Consider the following 23925-nt stretch of genomic DNA (forward strand, 5'->3'; position numbering starts at 1 on the left):
ATGTAAGCAATGAAGGTCAGGAGACCACGACATCTTACACCACTTACTAAACAACGCCTACAGTTGTAAGGTGGCTATAATTTCGCACCTTACAAGCACTCATCTACATACTTTGCCATGATTTATAACCGGAATTACGTACCATTTGGTATGTTGTACATCGTATATATGAATATTTAAAGGAGACTGACATTTTCACGTACACCTTGTAAATAACTGTTAACACTTATCACATGAAGAGTGTCTTTATTATCAAAACGGCGTAAAGAATGATAGTAGAAGAGGGTGGAATGCCAGTGGAAATCAAACGGCAGCCATAACCCAAGCCCTGGCTGGAAAAGCCCGCACAGGTGTGCTGGTCCTGCTTCACACAGGAAGTGCTGGGCACCTGAGCGCGGAAGCACAATACAGCGGCGGCCAGCCGGTTTGTAGTGGGGCCAGAGGGATAACCGGATAATACTTCAGGAACTCTGAAAATCTTGGACGCAGCAGAGAGGAACGAGGAAGCGCTACCTCAGAAATCGCAGGTTGGATTATTTCCGAGTATTTTTACTCTGAGAAGTGTACTATTGTATGAGAATAGGTATTTCCTTGCAAACTTTCCGCTCTGGACGACAAAAGACTAAAATATGGTTGGTGGGCGTTTGGAAGAATCTGTAGAGAGGGAGAATGTTCCGTTGTTTCGGGAATATGATTCACCTTCTGAGTTACGAGGGAGGTGAGCCGAGCTTTGCTGGGAAGCCAGTGGTGGAGAGCGCCTGAGTTTGACGGTCGCTGAGTATCAGCTTTTGTTGGTACAGATGGACTTTCTGTCTTTGCTCTCAGGAGATTTTATAGATAGAACGGTTAGGCACTGTACTATTGCGATCTTATACGATCTTAGACTTCGCCTCCGGGTAGGCAGTCGTCGTTGAGTACGCAGCGTTCAGTGATTGAGAGCACTTTTTTTGCCTAACGTTGAGACGTTACCTGAACTCTGTCCGTGTGGCTGGGAGTTTGCGTTTCTCGTCTGTGGAACACAAAGAGGAGAAGACAGAGTATACTAATGTACAGACGGCGTGTAATGGGTATAACTGCAGATATATGTACCTTAATATGTAGACACATCAGTGTGTTGTTTTTTATTCCCTGCGTTGAACAGTCCTTGTATGAACATGCCATAAACTTTACGACTTGCTGTTTTATGCACAGTCGCACTGCACCAGTAAGTGCACTATGCCCCTCAGAATGGAATATCCGTTTTGCGGCCAAGTGTTCTCACATCAACAGCTGACCTACTGCGCAGGGGAAAACAAGCTTTAATGGCTTGCTCTTGCCACATTTAATTGGTGGTAGTAATCACCCTAAAAACATACAATTTGTAATGGTTATAATTATTAGTCTACAAATGACATAAATACTGATATAATGTTGTTCAGTATACCGTCCTCAGTCACCAATAGCAATATCTGCCTTTTCTTGCGTTACACCCCGAATGTATACTTTCCATTATAGAGCGCATCAGCACATTTGTGAACACAAGTCGAAACAAGTCAAAGTGTTTCAAATGTGAAGATGCTGCATTTATACAATTACACAGGCGTTAGTATTTCAAAGAAGACACAAAGCTGTTATATTATTAATTACACGTAGATATCATTTTTAAACAAATTTGTCAAATATGGCCATATGGCATCAAAGGTTAGCGCTCATCATCATTATTTTCGTGGGCCTTTGTCCCACTTCAGCGCAGGCTCGACCTTGTTGCTATGGATTTGGCGATGTTAGTGTCAGAGAGTGGCTGGATGCCCTTCCCGTCGCCATCTCTGACCATCCGGAACGGAATTTGCGTACCTCAGCTGTCTGCATCTAGTATAAGCCATGAAAGAGTGCGAACGTTTTCAAATGTTTGCGAGACGTGTAACGGAGGCGGGACGTGGGGACCGGCCCAGTGTTCACCTAGTGGGATGTGGAAAACTAATGGTTGGGCTATTAAATATTTGTTATGAAATATTTGTTACGAAAAAAATGAAGCTTTCAAGAGGGAGGTGCGCAGCTTTGGCACTTCTACCAAGGGCGCAGGATCACCTCTGTAAGCCGGCCGCTGTGGTCGAGCGGTTCTAGGCGCTTCAGTCCGGAACCACGCGGCTGCTACGGTCGCAGGTTCGAATCCTGCCTCGGGTATGGATGTGTGTGTGATGTCCTTAGGTTGGTTAGGTTTAAGTAGTTCTAAGTCTAGGGGACTGATGACCTCATATGTTGTCCCATAGTGCTTAGAGCCATTTGACCATCACCTAGGTAAGCCTGTGCTCTGGCACCCCTTTCAGTTTGCCCCTCCCCCCCCCCTCCCCCCCGCGGCCACTTGTGTCGCTTGGGCCTTATACTGGCCCTGCATGCGTCGGAGTAAGGGTTTGTGACGTTTGCAGGCTTTCCCGCAGTACGCGAGATGCTATGAGGTGACGTAGTGGCGTAGCTACTGGTTTATTCGCGGAACGTCCGACCGGCCGCCTCGAAGGCCGAGACTACTGTTGTTCGGTCTCCCCGAGCTAGAGGGTGGGGGTGGACCAGGGCACCGCCGACGCGGAGTCTAGGCGGAGGCGGCAGTCGTCACTGCAACAGCACCAGCGGCAGTCGGCACCCGGTAGCACGCACCAGCGTCCAGACAACACAGGTAGGAGCGCGGAGCGACGGCTTTCTAATGACGCCTGTCCGTACTGCTGCAGATAACTTCAGTGCAGCCAGTTCCGTAGGAAATATTACTTGACGACTCCTGGGCTGTAAAAGCGCGTGCCGTTGGCCGTTTAGAGTTCGACGGGTCTCATTTCTCGTGAGACTGCCAACTACACGTATCGATTGAAAAGTCACTCTCTACTCCTCGCAGAAATGCATGCAGACTTCGGGTTGTAAGTTCTCTCGCTCTGCTTGAAATAGTAAACAATGCTTGTGGCTTCTCAGTCGCTTCGGGAGCACACACCTTACCAGAAATCTCTGATGCTCCCCGTAGTAGTTGAAAGATATTCGATTTGGTCTATAATGTTTCCAACAAATTTCTCGATGGGTTATTGAACATTTTAAAACTAGTCTCTAGTGATCGTTACAAAATAATACATGCGGCTGTTCGAGGTCCCAGGAGGATTGGTCAATATTCAGCGATATGATAGGAACGGTCATTTGAAGCAAAAAGCTTCATATGGACCTATGCTCTATTTCGGGTGATTTCCAAAATAGAACACATTTAATGCCACTTTTACGCGGTTTTCTTGAATAAGTTGAAAACCGCTGCTTTTAGCGGAAACCTGTCGCAGTATAGTATTAAACTACATTAAATTCCCTACAAAACTGGCCCTTTTATTTTTTTCCTCAGGACTGTTTGCGCGATGCCAGCGGCAGAATACTGAAAAACTCGATCGACTTGGAAGCGCTGTACCTTGGGTAGTTTTTGTGGGCCAATTTGAGCTTGTTTCCCGACCATAAGTATCCAATATCAAAGCGAGACGTACTCTCGGTATCCTCTATACTACTCTGGTGCCTTGTAAACAATGACAAGGTACCGCGCAATACAGAAAATAGATAATGATGTACATTAAATGTCTTCTATCTCGGAAACTGTTCTTAACAGGGCGTATGTCCATATGAATTTTTTTATTTCAAATGATGTCCCCGTCGTATCCTTGGACACCCCGTGAAAAGATCTCGCAACGCTAGAGAAATGAAGTGAAATACGACAAGTCTTGCAGTAGTCGTGTTTTGGTACAGGGACTCGCAACTGAATCTAAAAATAAATGAACGTAAAGTAGTATGTATAAACAGGAGGAAATTTCCGAGATTACGTTATTACACGATTGCCGAACAATCATTGAAAGCAGTGATATTCATTAAACATCTAGGAGTATGAGTACGTAGCGATCTAAAGTGAAATAATCACATAAAATTAATCGTAGGAAAGGCAGATGTCACACTCACATTCGCTGGAATAATCCTCGGGAAGTGTAATCCATCTACGAAGGAGGCAGCTTACAGAACCCTCGTTCACCCGATACTTAAGTAACGCTCGTCAATCTAGGACCCTTAGCAGATAGAACTGCTGAGAAGCATAGAGAAGATCCAAAGAAGAGCAGAGCGTACAGCAGTAGGTTCCTTTAGCAAGTGCGAGAGTTTCTTAGATGTTTTCATCAAACTCCAGTGATAAATGCTCAAGAGAGGCTTTGTGCACACGCTGTGGTTTATTGTTAAATTCTGAGAGCTTACGTTTCTGGAAGAGTCAAACAATACATTGCTTCCTCCTATGTATGTTCCGCTATCATAACACGAATGTAAAATTAGAGCTCACAATCATTCTTCTCACACCCAATTCCCGACTGGAACAGGTTCAAATGGTTCTTAGCACTATGGGACTTAACATCTATGGTCATCAGTCCCCTAGAACTTAGAACTACTTAAACCTAACTAAGGACATCACACAACACCCAGTCATCACGAGGCAGAGAAAATCCCTGACCCCGCCGGGAATCGAACCCGGGAACCCGGGCGTGGGAAGCGAGAACGCTACCGCACGACCACGAGCTGCGGACCGACTGGAACAGGAACAGGAAATTGGAGAAGTGAGTGTGATGCACAAAGTACCCTCCGCCACACGCCACAAGATGGCTTCCAGAATATAGATTTAAGTTAGATGTACATGTACAGCTTGTTAATGTAGTACTGAGAGAATACCTGAACACAAGTGTTCGTGCGTGTGGTACAGAATATGTGTCCTGCTTCTGCAGAGTATGTTTTCTATCGTGCTACGGTACTTGTTACTGGTGCACCTCTTCGCTCTTAGAATTCGACTCCGACAACGGCAGAACACTGTCTTGTTTACGAAATCTTATAAAAATTCTCCTGATACACAGCACTAACACAGAACTGGTGTTCAGAATGTTGACCGTCGTGAACAAATTCCGCTGTAGAGAGGCATACCTGTGAGTTTTTTAAATATATTTGAAAAAAATGTTGAACTTCAAAAGCTCCAAGAGCTGATAAGATAATTATTTAGTTACTGCCAGTTTCGATCGTCTTCAGGTATCACAAATAAAAATCATCCTAGATCACTGCTGCCCAGGATTGAGAAAAAAACCCGGGTATTTAAAAAAATCAACCCAGTAGGTAAAATTAAGTTTTACGGGTTTTATCGTTTTTTGCGGATTTTTTTCGTACTAACGATTAAATACTTCAGTCAATTCTTATGATTAATTTATTCAAAACACTAGCCCATTCTTGCAACTACTACATTAGTGCCTCTTTTCTTGACGTATGGGTACTACACTCATCGCGAGTATCTTCTCCCGCCGCGGGAGAATTAACAAATAATGTAGGAGAGAAACGTCTCGAGAAATTTCTGCATGCTTCCAAAAAAGAGTAAACTGTAATTTACAGTCACTCCACATGACGCTAAAGTTTCTTTTTTGGAACCATAAATAATATTGAACTGTGTTTCTTATATTGCAAGGAAACTTAAAACACAATATTAATAAAATAAATTCTTAAGACAGCCTTCAATAAACATCGTGGGTTTTTTAATTTGTACAACGCTAACTATGTAACGATTTGCACGTTAACTCAATTTTCATAATTAAATATAACTGTTTTTTGGCTTTTTTTAAAGCTTCTTTTTTCTTGTCTGGACAAATTACTACAACCCTACTGCTGCCAGTAGTAATATACAACACACAGTCAATCGTAACAGGTACTGATACAGTTAATCTGTCTTCATCTGCTGTAATGATCAGGTTTAGCCTTTTCGTAAGTCCTGTACTCTATGTTTTGGCGAAAGCTCAATTGATACAACTGATTTCTGTTTGGAAATAATAATAATAATAATTAGTATGTGTGAGAAATGCGAAGTTGCGTCATGGCTCGGAGTTCAGGATTAACTGTTGGTCCCCCGAAAGTGGCTGGACAAGTAAGAGCAAATGTCGAAGTCAGGTATCTTTAATTGAATGAATCGTTTATTGTCTTCTCCTAACATTGTACCTGGCTTTTTCGTTGCTATGGACAATGTCTGTTGGCGTTCTTGCTAAAAAAGGGTTTGTTGTCGTTGTTATGGTCTTCAGTCCAGAGACTGATGCAGCTCTCCATGCTACTCTATCCTGTGCAAGCTGCTTCATCTCTGAGTAACTACTGCAACCTACATTCTTCTGAATCTGCTTAGTGTATTCACCTTTTGGTCTTCTTCTACTATTTTTCCCCTCCACGATACCCTCCAATACTAAATTAGTAATCCCTTGATGCTTCAGAACGTGTCCTAACAACCGGTCCCTTCTTTTAGTTACGTTGTGCCAAAATTTCCTCTTCTCCCCAATTCTGTTCAGTGCCTCCTCATTACTTACGTGATCTACCCATCTTCAGCATTCCGCTGTAGCACCACATTTCGAAAGCTTCTATTCTATTCTTGTGTAAACTATTTATCGCCTATGTTTCACTTCCATACATGGCTACATTCCATACAAATACTCATAAAAGACTTCCTGACAAATCTATACTCGATGTTAACAAATTTCTCTTCTTCAGAAACGCTTTCCTTGCCATTGCCAGTCTACATTTTATATCCTCTCTACTTCGACCATCATCAGTTGTTTTGCTTCCCAAATAGCAAAACTCATCTACTACTTTAAGTATCTCATTTCCTAATCTAATCCCCTGACTTCATTCCACTACAATCCATTATCCTCGTTTTGCTTTTGTTGATGTTCATCTTATATCCCCCTAATAAAGGGTTTATTAGACACTTATTCTTGTCTATTACTTTATGCTTAACACGAGGTTATTTGTTTCCGAACACGTTAATTCAGCGATTGTAAATGCGAGCGAATAAACGTCTTCCTTTGTGTTTCTTAAAAAGTCTGGTGCATCATTTCGCCACCTTTAGGCCGAAACTATCTAAGAGTTCTACTATAGAGCTTCAGCATCTTTGGAAAATTTCTGCTGCTGGAGCAAAGGGAGTGAGAAGGCAGCATTTCAACCAGCGGTTTCTCGGGTGCTAGTTTCGTGGCGAGGTCATTACGCTTTCTCATTAAACAGCCCGCTGTGAGTTCTAACAGCTGAGTGCTAAATGAACCGAAGAACAGTTGTTCACAACCGGGACTGTCGAACGTTATCAGTGCTTTCGTTAAACTACATATATGGAACAATGGCGTCTTTACTTTGCCTCGTCATTTCAAAGAGTCTGTCTTTGGCTCTGAGCACTATGGGTCTTAACAGCTATGGTCATCAGTCGAGTCTGTCTTTCCTAAGTTCTGTTAATGTGTGTTCATACATGGAGCTAGCAAAAGTCATCGATCAGTGATATGCACATATACAGATGGTGGTAGTATCGCATACACAAGGAATAAAAGGGCAATGCATTGGTGGAGCTGTCATTCAGTTTCAGCTGGACGCGTGGGACATTCCATTTCGGAAATCGTTAGGGAATTCAGTATTCCGAGATCCACAGTGTCAAGAGAGTGCCGAGAATACCAAACTTCAGGCATTACCTCTCACCACGGACAATGCCCGAGAGCAGTGGCATTTATGTAGAATTGTCAGTGCTAACAGACAAGCAATACTGCGTGAAATTTATGGCGGACGTACGACGAATGTATCCCTTGGGACAATGTGCCAAGTCACCGGGCCATAATTGTTGGCGATTAGTTTGAAGAACATTGTGGACAATTCGAGCGAATAATTTGGCTCCCAGATCGCCAGACATGAATCCCATCGAACATTTATGAAACATAATAGAGAGGTCAGTTCGTGCACAAAACCCTGCGCCTTCAACACTTTCGCATTCATGGACGGCTATAGAGGTAGCATGGCTCAGTATTTCTCGGGGACTTCCGATTTGTTGAGCCCATGCGATGTCGAGTTGCCAATACGCCGGGCAAAAGATGGTCTGGCACGATATTACGCGGTTAAAAAAATGTATCAAATGGCTCTGAGCACTATGGGACTTAACATCTGAAGTCATCAGTCCCATGGAACTACCTAAACCTAACGAACCTAAGGACATCACACACATCCATGCGCGAGGCAGGATTCGAACCTGCGACCGTAGCAGTCGCGCTGTTCCGTACTGAAGCGCCTAGGACCGTTCAGCCACTGCGGCCTGCTTATTACGAGGTATCTCATGAGTTTTATCACCTCAGTGAAGATTTTACCTTATTTGAATGTAAATGAAATCGACAGAAATCATTAAGGCCTTGTGAACGTCGTTGTCTGTGTTATATCTTTTGTTGTTGACAAAAGTACTGGAATTACAATGAAATGATCGTATGGCACAGTTGGCCTGTAGGTCCAATTCGGACTCGGGCGCCAAGTGCAAGTCTTATTTTCGTCGACACCATATTGGGCGACTTGCGGCCGATGATGAGGATGAAATAATGATGAGAACAATACAACACCTAGTCCCCGAGCCGGGAATTGAACCCGGGCCCAGTACATGGGAGGCAAGCACGTTACCACCCAGCTAAGCAGGCGGACAGTTCCAAGAAAGAATTGGCGGAAGGAAACGGGTTAGTGTCTTAGGCTACAGCGAAGTCCACGGTTGGATTCTCGCAGAGCACCAGTAGTTTTTATGCTTTGAAAATGTCGTCTGGAACCGCGCGACCGCTGCGGTTGCAGGTTCGAATCCTGCCTCGGGCATGGATGTGTGTGATGTCCTTAGGTTAGTTACGTTTAAGTAGTTCTAAGTTCTAGGGGACTGATGACCTCAGAAGTTAAGTCCCATAGCGCTCAGAGCCTTTCTTTTTTTTTTTTTGAAAATGTCCTGTCAACGACGTGAGGCCAAATAATAGGCAACGAAACTGAGACGCATGTCACATATTTCAGGCCGTGAGACATTTGCGTTTAGGTAACGTAGGACAACAACAAAAGAGTCACAGGTATCTTGGAAGTGAGAGCGTTAGTAAATCACTGCTATACGTAACCGGAATCTGGCACTTAATATCGCTCACTTATTAAAGTCAATCAACATCGAATATAATGGAAAAACTAAAGGAAATGCTTCAGTGATTTACGAGAAAAGCGTCAACCCTGTAAAATGTAAATCGCATGTTTTGTTTACAGTTGAATGATTGAGAAAAACAGACTTGGCATACGTCCGAGTTCTTGGTAATGTGTATAGCAGAGCAATGCTATACCTACTGCAGCCGCCACAAACCACTGTCCACACTCTCTTGTTGTTGTTGTTGTGGTAGTGTTGGTCGTCAGTTTGAAGACTAGATATAGCTCTCCATGCTACTCTGTACTCTGTAAGCCTCTCCGAATAATTACTTCAACCTGCATCCTTTTGAAACTGCTTACTGTATTTATTACTTGGTCTCCCTTTGCAATTTTTAACCTCCATACTTCCCTCCAATAATAAATTGGTGATTCTTTAATGTCTCAGAACGCGTTCTTCTGTAGCACCAGATTTCAAAAGCTTCCATTCTCTGCATGTCTGAACTGTTTGTCGTCCACGTTTCACTTCACGTCATGGCTACACTGCAAATACATTCAGAAAAGTTCTTAAAGTTTTTCTAACACTTAAACCTTTAAGTAGGTTCGATGTTAACAAATGTCTCTTCTCCAGAAGTGCTTTTCTTGCCATTGCCAGTCTACATTTTATATCCTCTCTAGTTCGTCTACCATCTGTTATTTTACTGTTCAAGCAGCAAAATTTATTCTCATCCTTCTATAAGCGTCCTGATTTCTTCTTTTGCCTTCATTGTGATCGCTTAACGATTTGCGTTGCAAACGGGGTTACAGTTCTTTAATTCCTTCACTAGGGAATATTCTTCGATTAAAATAAAATAACTAAAGCGTGACGTTATTATCTATTAAATCAATCACGAATTTCTACAAAAGTTTTGAATTTGTGTGTGCGTGTGTGGGCTTCGGTATAAGTAGAACAGAAAATAAAAAAATAACCCTTATGGAACTAAAAAAAGCATCGAATTAAATAAAAATAAACAGTGACCCAGTTGGGTATTACAGAGACTGCTCTACGACATTCGCCCCATAGCTTCCACTTATTGCTTATTTCTCAACCAGTGCAAAGTCCCAAGCGACTGCAAGGAAACACAGGAGACTCACGTATATAAAAATGCCAAAAAAGAGACACGCAAAATTATATACCAATATCCTTAATATAGTTAATATCGTTTTACTGCATAGTTCTTGAACGTATTCTGACTTCGGCTGTAATGAATTTGCTTGAGACGGAAAAGCTTCTATCCACAAATCAGCACTGATGTAGAAAACATCGCTTGTGAGAAACTTAGCTTGCCCTCTTCTCACATGAGCTCCTGCGATCCATGGAGGCAGGGCAACAGGCAGACTCATTATTCCTAGACTTCTGGAAGGCGTCCGGCACGAAGTTCCACTGCAGACAGTTAACAAAGATCTCAGTATACGGACTAGATTCCCAGTTGTTTGATAAGCTCAAAGACTTCTTAAGTAATAAACCCGGTACACTGTCAGAGACGAGGATATCGTCAGGAGTGCCAAAGGGAAGTGTGATAGGACTGGTCTTGTTCTGAGTGTATATAGGAGGATGCAAAACGTCTTAAGAGAGAATTTCTAGTTGATGTGATGAATGTCACCTTGCTCTAAATGTACAAAATGTAAGTTAATGCAGATGAAAAGGGAAAGCAGTTCTGCAATGTTAGAATACAACATTAGTAGTGTGCCGCTTAACACAGTAGCGTCGATTAAATATCTAGGCGTAACGTCGCAGAGCGATATGAAATAGAACGAGCACGCAAGGTCGGTAGCAGGAAAGGCGAATGGTCGATTTCGGTTTCTTGGGAGAATCTTAATAAAGTGTAGCTCATACAAAAAGGAGGCTGCGTATATGAATCCCTTCTTGAGCGTCGCTCTAATGTTTGGGATCCCCACCAGATCGCTTTAAAGGAAGAATCAAGGAAATTCAAAGGCTTGCTGTTAAGTTTGTTATCGGCTGATCCGATCAGTATGCAAGTATTACGGAGTTGCTGCGTGAACTCAAATGAAAATTCTTGACGGGAAAACGACATTCTTTTCCGGCAACACACTGTACAGAAAATTTAGAGAATCGGCATTTGAAGCTGACTGCTGAACGGTTCTACTGCTGCAAACGTACATTTCACGTAATGACCACGAGGATAAGGTAAGAGAAATTAGGGCTCGTACTGAGGCATATAGATAGTTTGTCCCTCGCTCTGTTTGCTAGTGGTACAGGAAAGGCCGGATAGTTTCGAATGTCAGCAACCAATATGTACAGGAAACTGGTGTCTCTCAGTGATTGGTTCTGAGCGTAACGCTGTTCGCTATCGGCATCAATGGTATCGTAAATGCAGTGGGCCCACAGTCTCTTTGTGGATAATCTTTGCCTGTACGCCGCTGAGAGCCAACTTTAGAGGAATGTCTGCAGAGTACATGACTGGGCCCTGAATCACGGCTATCAATTTCCTCCAGCAAAATCACGAGTTGTCCTTTTTTGCCAACTCCGGACTGTGCATCCAACCCAGATATTTATCTTGGTGACCAGTTACTTGAAGTCGCCGAAACTTTTCAATTGCTAGGTATTTTATTTGACAACAAGGTAACTTGTCTGTCATATGTCCGCCGTCTCAAGGCAACTTGCATGAAGAAGCTGAATGCTCTCCGTTTTCTTAGTAACTCCTCGTGGGGCGCTGACCGCATCGTTCTGAGATTTTACAAAGCGCTGGTTTTATCCCTCTTGGACTATGGATGTATTGGTTATGGGTCGGTAGCACTGTCGCACTGAGCTTGCTGGACCTTGTTCACCACAGTGGCGTACGGTTGGCAATGGCCGCCTTCCGTACGAAGCCTCCTGGCGGAACCGTTGTCCCACGGCTGCATGTTAGACGACAGCAGCTTCTGGAAAATTACCCAGTCACAATCTGTCAGATGCCCACTCACCCGCGTCGCTCAACTCCGTTGCACAACCAACAATTCAGACTGTCTGAGCGTCGCCCAAAACTGACTAGACAAGCTGGCATTCGACTCGATGCTCTACTGAAGGACCTTCAACAGTCCTTTAGTCTGTGGTCTTAAGTTCCCTCTCGACAACCCCGTGATCTGTACCCTGTCCTGTGACACGGATGGTCCGCTTTAGTGGCTCCAAAAAGGATGCTGATATTAACCTTCTCCGACATCTGTTTCGTTCGATCCTCCACGATTATTCCAATTCGGTACGCATCTACACGGACGTATCGAAAGTCAACGACAGGGTTGGTTATGCTTTTGCTCACGCTAGGGGACACGAGAAGCACACTCTGCCGAATTCCTGCAGCATACACACTGCAGAACTGGTTGCCACATCTCAGGCTTTGCTGTATGTCAAATTCCTGGCCACGACGAATTTTCTGATCTGTATCGAACCCCTGAGATGCTTAAAGGCCTTATCCCTGTACTATCCCAAAAATCTTTTGGTCACCAATATTCAGGATATACTAGTTGTCCTCTAGAGCTCTGGAGAGACAGTGACCTCAATCTGGACACCAAGCGACATAGGCATTCCAGGAAATGATCTCGCTGACCGTCTAGCTAAAGACGCAACTACAAGAGATCAATCTGGCGTCAGAGTACCAGGCACAGACTTACGATTACAAGTCTGACACAATATTTTGAGGCTCTGGGAACTGGAATGGCAGGCTACTACGACCCAAAATAGTTGAGATCGATAAAAGGGTCCACTAAGGTGTGGCATACATCATTATAAGCCCCTCGGAGAGATACCACTGTGTTGTGTCGACTACTCGTCGGCCACAAAAGACTCACCCACGCATTCCTTCTACGTCGAGAGGATCCTCCTCGCCGCGGTAGTGTAATGACGATTGCGTACGTTCTTGTTGAGTGCGTCCTGCTGGCCGATCTGTGGCACGTCCTCAGCTTGTCTACCTGAGTACGTCAGATGATTCCGGATAGTGGGACGGCCACTACCAAAGCGTTCATTTCCAGAGAAAGACCGAATTTCAACGTAAACTATAATACTCCTCCACTTTCTGTGTTAGGTAGGGTTTTGGCGGGTGGGAGGGGGGTGGGGGAATAAAGGAGTATGGCTATCAATTTTCTCCAGTAAAATCACGAGTTCTTTTTTTCCAACTCCGGACTGTGCATCCAACTTGGTGACCAGTTACTTGAAGTCGCTGAAACTTTCAGTTCTTAGGTATATTTGACAACAAGGTACCCCCCCCCCCCCCCCATACGAATGCAGATTACTTTCTTCCCATCTCACCTTGTTGTGCCTTTAGTCCCTCTTGAGCTAGATGCTGCCTGGGTTATCTCTATTTCTTTTACCTATCGTGTTACAACTACTGTCACGCCCTTTTTCAAACTCTTTGACTTGCCTGTATAGCTGGAGCAGCAAAGTCCCGACTCTTTTCGCTTTTTACGTTGTCACGTGTTTCTCTCACGAAATGGAGGGACTGATGACCCAGTAGTTTAGTCCCTTAAAACATATAATCATCATCATCAACAACAGGAAAGGCAATGGTGTTAGAGGTACAACGTGGCCCCCGCCATCCACCGAATGGTGACTTGCGGATTATGTATATAGGTGCAGAGAGGCAGCTCGTGTTGCTCTATCCATTTCACTGCAACGTGTTTGGTTCCTCCTTTCCAGGCTAATCGTCTCCGCAGTCTTCTACGACGAACGTCAGGCGTGAGATAAACCGTGCCAGCGTCGGTGAAGAGAAACGAAAGCCACGGTCCAGGTTGCAATTTCGGTGTTCCATAGCCTACATTTTTCGTGCACCATATTTGTGGTGAGGGAGTACAAAAGGGGGGGGGGGGCGGAAGAGAGAATGTACCTACGTTTGCAGTGCACGTCTAGAGGTCAAATTTATCGTGTGGAGACAGTTTGCTTACCACATTCCCTGCTGCCACCAAACAGGCAGCGTCATGTTCTGTTGCATTGCCTTCGGGGTACTTACGAGCCTTAATCTGTAGGCAAGAAGTTATCAGCTGTTGTTGCTGAACGCGAGGGACTACTGCGAAGCGGACCTGCAACGTCTTGTGTCTCACGATGGCGGGGGAGTGTTCAAAAAATATCCTTGTGGTGTAGGTTAATTCGGTGGGCAACGTTCTGCGCTGACGAACTGTCTAAGCTTTAAATGGCATTTCGAGGCACTTTGGCCATCTGGACAGTGTACGCCAACAGTACAGAACTGAACTGAGGATGCTGTTTTAGTTTTACCTCCGTTACGTGGCTATTTTCTACCGTCAAAATGGCATTGAGAAAAGGGTTCCGACCAAAAAACACGAACTAAGTCATGAGTAACCTGATAAACTTTTTTTGTGAAGCACAACGATCACGTAGATGGATACCCAAGTAGATTTACAGGATGTTTAGCTATTGTGGGTACAAATGAAATGAGAGAATAGAGGATAATGAAACACGCAAATCCATAAAAGTGCATGTATAGGATAATTATTGAACAATATGAAATAAAATCGTTATAACTTCTGAACGATTTGTGTTAGGACGTTCAATCTGCGCGGTTGATTTCAGAGCATTATGGGAATTAGTATGCGCATGCGCATTGCTTTAGCGACGAAGCCGATTTTCATTTGGTTGGGTTCGTCAATAAGCAAAATTGGCGCATTTGGGGGACTGAGAATATACATTTCGGGTGACTGTGTGATGTGCAATGTCCAGTCACGGAATAATCGGTGCGACGTTCCTTGATGGTACGGTGACTATCGAACGGTGCGTGAAGGTTTTGGAAGATGATTTCATCCGCCATTGTCCAAAGTGACCCTTATTTCGACAAGATGTGGTTCATATAAGACGGAACTCGACCCCAACGAAACAGTAGAGTGTTTGATGTCCTGGAGAAGCCCTTTTGGGGACTACATTCTGGCTATGGGGTATCTGGATTGGGCGTCGTATTCTCCAGATCTGATCACATACGACTCCTTTTTGTGGGGCTATATTAGAGATATAAAGAAATAAATAATGGTGAGTGGAGATGGGGGAGGATGGGTCTAAGAATCAGAAACCTTCCCATGAGGTAGGATTGATAATGTGGAGAGAGGAGATAAAGTGATGGATAGGCAGAGAGGGGGAAGAAGGAGATGAACAAACAAATGCAGGAGAAGGATGAGGCGATGGGTAGAGTGAGGAGGAGGGGGAAATGGACAGAGAAAGGGAAGAGGGAGAGATGGGCAGAGAAAGGAAAGCTGTGAAGATGGACAGAGGGACGGGAATTCGTTGTGGTTGGTTGTCAACGCATTCGGATCACGCCAGGGATTTTTGAAGATCTGCAGTTGTACATGTGTTTTCCTCAAATTCATTTCTGACGTTCGGGTATTTTGGAGCTCTGCTATAAAGTGTTCCTGTACTCACTCGTAATAAGTCGTATTGGGGAAACCATTGCTTTCCGAACCTATGCTTATTAGGATTATTCGCTTGTTTCATTGTTCGTTAATTGCCGCTTTCGTTTTTACCTGTAATAATGAAACACCTTGTAATGATAGATATACTCTTTGTTCCATAGATCCATAGTAAAGAGATCCCCAAGGCTGTACACTATGTAAAAATATCATAAGAAGTACATAATACATATCTGCAAATGAAGAAATGCACTAATGTTTTTCTACGGATAGCGAAATGGTCTTCAAGAGGTGGTATAAGTAAATACAAAAAGGAATATATTTTCGTTTAAAAATTACTACTAAATTTGTCACAGACATGTAAAATTATATGAACTGCGATGCATAACACAATTTTACAACACTTAATACTGATCACGTTACTGGACTGAGTACACGCAGAGGTCAGATTTTACGTAACGCACCCACATTATGTCATATTATTAATATGTGCGTAAAATCGTTTTTCTGACAAATTCATTAGTGGAGCGGAAGCTGTCCAGCAATAGATCCTTGCAGTTTCTATTGAACTGTACTTTACTTGGAGCTATATTGTTTATGGCTACTGGCGAGTTACTGAGAGTATTTCTTACTGAACAATGGATATTTTCCTTTGAGTAGAATATTCTAATTTCTAAGTGATGCTATGACCAGAGCTATTGGATTGGAAAAGAGATACAATATTTATGATAAAAATAATTAAGGAATACATTTACCGGAAGCAATAGTTAGCGCTTCCACTTTGTTGAGCAGGCCTCTGCAGGGCGTTATAGAATTCACACTACAAATAACTCGGATTACGCGTTTTTTGGAAACGAAAAATTTCAGCTTGACTTATTGTTACCTCAAAATATGACGCTTATAGCACTATGGAATGAAAATAAACAAAGTATGACAGATTTTTATATTTTTTTATTGCTAATGCTGAATACAGCCCCATTGCATATAAAGATTTGTTCACGTGTTCAGAAGGTAACAAATTTTATACTGCATATAATGTGTCTTTTCCAATTTTAGTGACAAAGAATTAGCTAGAAACAACTTCTTGAAGTCCTTCAATATGTCATGAACAGTTCTTTCTAAAACTGCAATCGATTGGCTGTTATCTTAATGTTAGTCTCGTCTGTAAACAAATCAGACTTAGCGTGAGCTAATGTTATGAAAGGAAGATCATTACCACACATAAAAAGTCATAGCCTTAAGACAGAAACCTATAGCATGCTACATGTAATTGGTTCCAACTTAGATGATGATTTATAGCTTAATAAAGGGCTGTTTCCAGTTGGAATTCTTGGTTTCATGTTAAACAGACTGACTTGAAATATTTCCTGTGACAACATAATATTCTAATTTACTTAAAAAAATATCGGGATTTGAGCAATTAACGCCTTTAACAGATCACAGAATGTACTATTAATCTGTAGTTTACTGTCGAATGTGTTAACAACATTCCTGTTGTATGTGTAATAATCTTCTCAATATCAGAACCAGTAAGAAATTCAAACTATGACTATAACAATTATTATATAATATATATTATGTGTAGTCAGATAGTTAATAAGCTATTTGTGCGTTAACTTTCCTAAAGTTTTCAGGAATGCTGGCATAAGACAGACTAGAAAGAAGTTCAGTGGTATTTGTGTAGCTCCTTCCCTATTCAGAGGCTTAACTACAGCGTATTTAAGCCAATTGGGAAATGTTATAATGGTATCCGGCTCGTTATATAAATAACATGTTGCTAAATTTCAGCAGAGTACTCCGTAATTAACTTAGTGAATATTTTATCATAACCACCAGAACTTCCTTCTGACATAATAAGAGTGATATTCATAGTACATAAATTATTTTTAATGGTTGATCTCAGGTATTCCATGACAGCGATTACTGAGCCTGTGACAAATATAATATACAAGTTCAAATTTTTCGACGCTGCACGTGTCGGTTAGTACTATTGTATTTTCCCTTAGAGCCGTCTGCTCTCCAGCATCTATGGTTCTACTACTCCTTCACTGTATTACAGGCTGTCTTTATTTCATAGACCGATGTGGCTATCTTCTTCTCATAATGCGTTGATCTGCTACGTCTGGGTTATTATCTTAAACATTTTGCTGCAAACCTTGTAATGAGCGATAGCAGCAAATAAGAGCTTGCTTTAACAGATGTTCCAGTTTACGTTTCTTTCAGAATTACGTATTTTCTCTTAAGTGGCAATAAATTACCAGTCCTTCATGGATGTGATGTAAATTCTGTCCGCGTGGAAAATTACTGAGCGAAACACTGCGAGAATCTTCCCGGAACTGAAGAAGCGCGTCGTCGTTCTAATCCACCGTTATGTCTAGGATCCTGTGCTGTTGTGAATGGAGTACATCGGACAACTAAGCTGCGCTATGGCGGGCAGTAGGCTTCGCCTCCGGTGTGCTCGTCCTGAGTTCCAGTGCTTCAAGTCCTCCGTCACGAGCATTTGCATTACAAAATCTTGTTCTGTTATTTTCGCCGAGGTTTTCTGTAGCCACTGCTTAGAAGACAGAACTTACAGATCTTTTGAGGGATCTTTTCGGTTGGGAATAGGTACACAGCCACCGTTATTGTTATAATAACGTATTTTGGAGGTATCAGATGCGATCGTTAGAATTGGTGGTCCGTTTCTTCCTTTAAAAAATCAGTATCATGTACTCACAACTAGCTTCATTATTTTCTCGTTTTACTGATAATCAAGCAGCATAGACATGCTTGCGATGTGTTCAACGCGACTCACTGGCAAGTTAGTTGCAACTATTGGAAGTAAGAACGGGAGCAGATGCATGAATAAATGTTGTTCTGCTCTCCTTATTTTTAAACGTGAGTAGTATTTTCACAACTGATGTAACTCTCTGCTAGAGACTGTTCATAAGGTCTTATTTAGCTTGAAACAAGGAAATGAACAGCTAGTACGTATGGACATAGTTGAATAATAATATTATGAACAGCTCTCGTTCACACGTTCCACATATAGCAACTTTTACAGAAATAATTAAGAAACGATGGGTTCCGCTTTCATTTTTCTCTTGTTCTTCCTGTCCTTTACCGATCTACTAATCTCTACACTCCTTCTCCACATCCTAGTGCCATGAAAACTGATAACTAATTCCTCAGAACATTCTTACATCTACATTTATATGGATACTCCAAATGCCACCATACGGTGGGTGGTGGAGGGTAACCTGTACCACTACTTGCCGTTTCCCTTCCTGTTCCACTAGCAAATAGAGTGGAGGAAAAACGACTGTCTGTACGTCTCCGTATGAGCCATAATTTCCCGTATTTTATCTTCGTGGTCCTTACGCGCAATGCACGTTGGCGGCAGTAGAATCATTTGGGAGTCAGCTTCAAATGCCGATTCTCTGAACTTTCTCAATAGAGTTCCTCGAAAAGAAAGTCGCCTTCTCTCCAGAGAATCCCATTTGAGTTCCCGAACCTACCGGTAAGAAATATAGCAGCCCGCCTTTGAATTGCTTCGTTGTCCTTCCTCAGTCCGACGTGGCACGTATCCCAAACACTCGAGCAGTACTTACGAATAGGTCTCACCAGCGTCCTACAAGCGGTGTCCTTTAGAGGTGAACAACTCTTTCCTAAAGTTCTCCGCCGGCCGGTGTGGCCAAGCGGTTAAAGGCGCTACAGTCTGGAACCGCGCGACCGCTACGGTCGCAGGTTCGCATCCTGCCTCGGGCATGGATGTGTGTGATGTCCTTAGGTTAGTTAGGTTTAAGTAGTTCTAAGTTCTAGGGGACTGATGACCTTAGAAGTTAAGTCCCATAGTGCTCAGAGCCAGCCCTAAAGTTCTCCCAATAAACCGAAGTCGATCATTCTCCTTCCCTACCACAGTTCTCACATGCTCCTTCCACCTCATATCGCTTTGCAGGGTTACTCCTAGACATTTGAACGACTTGACTGTGCCAAGCCGGACACTAGTAATTCTGTATCCGAACATTACATGTTTGACCTTCCTACTCATCCGCATTAACTTACATTTTTCCACATTTAGGGCTAGCTCCCATTCATCACATCAACTGGAATTATGTCTAAGTCGTCTTTTATCTTCCTACAGTCACTCAACTTCGATGCTTCACCGTACACCACGGCATGATCAGCAAACAATCGGAGTTTGCTGCACACCCTGTCCCCCAAACCATTTATATATAGAGAGAGCAGCAGCGGTCCTATCACTCTTCCTTGGAGCACTCCTGAGGGAACCCTTGTCTCTGATCAACACTCGCCGTCGAGGACAGCATACTGGGTTCTGTTATTTAATAAGTCTTCGAGCCATATATCTGTGTTCCCTATACTCGTACCTTCGTTAACAGACTGCAAAGAGGCACCGTGTGAAATGCTTTGCGGAAAACACTCACATCAGCCAACACCTTTTGCTATAAAGACGTCTTGGTAAGCTTCTTCCCCATCAGTGCTGGCGAAGCGAGGAAAGAAAAGCTGTTCTGCTGGTGCAATAGACATAACGTCGAACACGATGAGGATTGTGTATGTGATTTCAGAAAAATAGTTAGTAATCCCTTACACATATGGAACGACAGTAAACCTCATTTGCTTAATAGATATGCATTTTTCTAGTTTTTTATGTCTTACTTGAGATAACACCAGAGACTAACCGCATCACCAGGTGGAAGAGCAAGTTACCACCTGATATCCCTGTAAAGGAAGAGTTAGCTCCAGGAAATGACTTGCCCTACCCTATTTGGAGATCGCTCAATCGTTTTAGGCTGGGCGTTCCTCTTTGCAAGAACAACATGCGAAAATGAGTATTCTTCCAGCTGACGGAGATATACCCTGCGAGTGCGGAACAACACAAGACCCGGACCACCTGCTAATTTGTCCTCAACTTGAACAACCCTGCACAACACAGGACCTGATCGAGGCAGACAACAAGGCCACCGGAGTTGCTACATCCTGGAAATTTTGACCGCACATGGAAATGAATGAATGTCTTACTTTTCCGTACGTGACTTACTTTGGGTACTATGTGAGATGAATCATATCTACCTCTCTTCACAGTGATCCTTAAAGGAAAAAGAACAAGAGAGGAACCAAAATCATGCAAAAAAAGTAACATTTTCTTTGGTACACGATGAAACTGATCAAAATGCCAACTTCTCACTAATGACCATTGTGTGTGGTCTACACGGCGACTAATACCACGAGGAGAACCTGCATCGTATTGATGCGTGTGGTGTGTGTTAATGCGATAATGTTGTATGGACTGATATAAAACGAAGGAAAGGCGAAGAACGCCGGCACACGGTCTGTTTCTCTCGAGCATCACCAAAGGGCCTCAGACCTTAACGATCCTTACACTGTTCACACCGTGATCAACTGCATCACATGTTATCACTCCATTATACAGCCTGTTCAGGATGGAATTTGGAACAGGATATAAAATGTTCTAGTATCCTTGAGAATGACTGAGAGGTTGTCTGTCGAAATATAAGCTAGTGTTAATGATTCTATCAGGTCGCACTCTCGTACATTATTTGAACTCGATTATATTTAACGTATAACAATAGCACACTAACTATTCGCCGCCTCGTATTCTCTCGTTGCTTAAATTCAGCTTGTACACTATCCAGTCACATTAATGTGATCACCTGTCAGGAGCCCGAATGGCTGGCTACCTTTTGCAGCGCGTCCTGCTGTAAGACGTGCAAGATGAGCGTTAGTGATGTTCTGGCAGGTACCAACAGGGATGTGGGGCCATGAAGATTCCAGTGCCGTGGCCAGATGCGCTAGGTTTGACGATTGGGGATCCGTAGTACGTACAGCCCGATCAGGATGGTCCTACAGATTCTCGATCTAAATCCTGAGAGCTTGGCGGCCAGAGGAGTCTGCAAACTCATCCTGGTTCTCTTCGAACCACGCACGTACACTCCAATCTGTGTGACACATTGCATTGTCCTGCTAGAAGATTCCATTGTACCAAGGAAAAGTAAGCTGTATGTAGGGATGGACACGGTCTTCAAGGATAAATGGATTCTCTATTGATACATTGTGCCTTCCAGATGGACAAGATCACCCAGGGAATGCTGAAGACCATAATGCTCCCTCCTATGGCCTCAACCCTTCCGACGATTGTTGCAGGATTTTTGCTTTCAGACGTTTCTTACTGTACACGCCAATGGCCATCTGTCAGATGAACATGTAATTTATCCGAAAAGGGCACCTGTCGCCACTCAGTGGACGTCCGTTTGCAGCACTTCGTCGCTGATGAACAGAACTCAGCATGGGTAAGTTAAACAAGTGCCTGCTGCAGAGGCCCATGTTCAGAAATGTTCGCTGAACAGTCATTGAGGAGACACTATCGGTTTCATTTGGGCGCCAGTTGTCAAAAGTTGCACGTCTATTCGCCCGTATACATCTCCGCAGCCGTCGTTCATCCTTGTCATCTCTGACTCACATTCGCGTTCGCACCAGTTTTGGTAGCGCCGTTTTGCCATACACGGTATACTTTAACTCACACGCAGACAGTTTATAAACCCAGCCATTTTGGAAATGCTTCCAACCTTGGCCCGAAAGCCACTGATTATGCCCTTTTAAACGTCGGATAAATCACTCCGTTTCCACATTACGACAACTACTGCAATGTTTTCCGCTCCCGCTCGCCGACACGCTTCATACAACCTTCACTGTTAGTGTTGCCATTTGCTGTCTTTGAGTTGTGGCGTCGCACATGGGCGGTGGCCACATTAATGTGACTGGATACTGTAATTGCTTCCAGCACTAGGATTCGGCAATGCTAGCTCTAACAGCGAGCCGCCACTTCAGTGCTGTTACACGCCCGCGTTCACTGAAACTGCGACACACTGCGACACTGTTGTTCATGACCCCTCTCCACGTGACGCCAAGTTCTCTTTTGAAGCAGTGTTCATGCTTCATTTCAGTATCTGATTTTTCAGTCTTATGGATATTTTATGTGAAGCGTCTTAAATAGTGCCTGTTTCGAATCAGTTTAGTCTCTTTCAAGAATTCATTTTTCCAGACTGTTTTATGTAAGGGATGGCCGTCCCCTAGGTGTTGACTCACCGCGTTGTACTTCGATGGACCAGAACATTACGAGCATAACCAGCCTTGAGACTGGATGACATCGAGAGGCGCTACGAGCTTGTGACGCGATACAGTAGGTATATAAGTTCAACAGAATCACATGGGCATTAGTCTAGCGACGATACGGGCCGCTAATGTAGAAAAATCCATGATTGTCATGGTCCAGTGCCAGGGAACGGGCATCTCGGAAGCTGCGAAGCAGGTCAGCTGTTCACGTGCTGCTGTCGTCAGCGGAAAGTGTTTGAGGGCGGTGAAAGCACGACAAAGTGCTGGACGACCACGCCTCATCACAGAACATGGTCGGAGGCTTACCCACTCTGTAAATCAGGTCTGTGGCAGATCTGACGACAACATATATTACTGGTGCATACTCGAGTGTTTCAGTGCGCACCATTCAGCAAATATTGTTGAGCATGTGGCTACACAGCTGACGATCCCTACATGTTGCAGAACTGACCCAACGAATTCGTCAGTTACGAGTACAGTGGTCACGGGATCATCGAGATTGTAGCGTGGGTCAGTGAAGCGAAATCGTGTCGGTCGGATGAATCACATTTGTGTTACACCAAGTCGATTGTCGTATCGCAATAGAAAAATCATCTGGCCTTTCATGTGACCTGAGGTGGTAATCAAAGACACCATGATAGCTGAGGACCACTCGAACATTATTACGCACCACTTGCATCCTTTTATACTTGATGTCTTCCCCGACAACGAGCCCGCCGGAGTGGCAGAGCGGTTCTAGCGCTACAGTCTGGAACCGCGAGACCCCAACGGTCGCAGGTTCGAATCCTGCCTCGGGCATGGATGTGTGTGATGTCTTTAGGTTTAAGTAGTTCTAAGTTCTAGGGGACTGATGACCTCAGAAGTTGAGTCCCATAGTGCTCACAGCCATTTGAACCATTTTGAACCCGACGACGATGGCATTCGCCAGCAGAATAACTGTTCTTGTCACAGGGCCAGAATCCCGCTACATTGGTTTCAGGAGCGTGAGAGTAAACTCATATTGAGGTCTGGGCCACCAGACTTTTTCTGAACAGAACACGCTGGAACACATTCGGGACCTTATCGAGCATCAGATCGGCGCCTGCACACCACCGGCCCATAATTTGCGGGACTTACACGCGCACATTTGGTGCCACGTACTTCCGGAAACTTCAAAATATTGGTCCAATTCATGCCACGCAGAATCGGTGGCGTATTGCGACCCGAAGGAGGACCATCACGCTATTAAACAGTTGGTCATAATGTTTAGTCTCATCAATGGATTGAACTCATTCGTATGATAGTGGAACACACCCATATTTGGAAAATTTTCTGATTCTGTCTGGGTCTTTGAGGTTATCATCCTTACCTTATCGATGTAACCCCCTGACCATTCCATCTTGCTCGATCATAAGCGAATACCATCTGTGGTTGGTCCCAGAGAGGGTAAGAAAGGAAGGGAGATAAGGGACCGTCGCCACTCAACGTCCTTCTCAGTGG

At 43.7% G+C, this 23925-nt stretch overlaps 1 protein-coding gene across 2 annotated transcripts in view; it reads left to right on the forward strand.

Annotated features, from left to right (window-relative positions):
• Positions 1 to 2591: 2591 nt before the first annotated feature.
• Positions 2592 to 23925, forward strand: part of LOC126418840 (fatty acyl-CoA reductase 1-like) — a 266538-nt gene continuing 245204 nt past the window's right edge. Inside the window, exon 1 of one of the 2 annotated variants that reach the window (XM_050085819.1) lies at positions 2592 to 2650. The gene's annotated coding sequence lies outside the window, so the exon portion shown is untranslated. The remainder of the gene's footprint in view (positions 2651 to 23925) is intronic. The other variant, XM_050085818.1, reaches the window with a different exon arrangement.

Source organism: Schistocerca serialis, chromosome 9, assembly GCF_023864345.2.
Source record: "Schistocerca serialis cubense isolate TAMUIC-IGC-003099 chromosome 9, iqSchSeri2.2, whole genome shotgun sequence".
NCBI lineage: Eukaryota > Metazoa > Arthropoda > Insecta > Orthoptera > Acrididae > Schistocerca > Schistocerca serialis.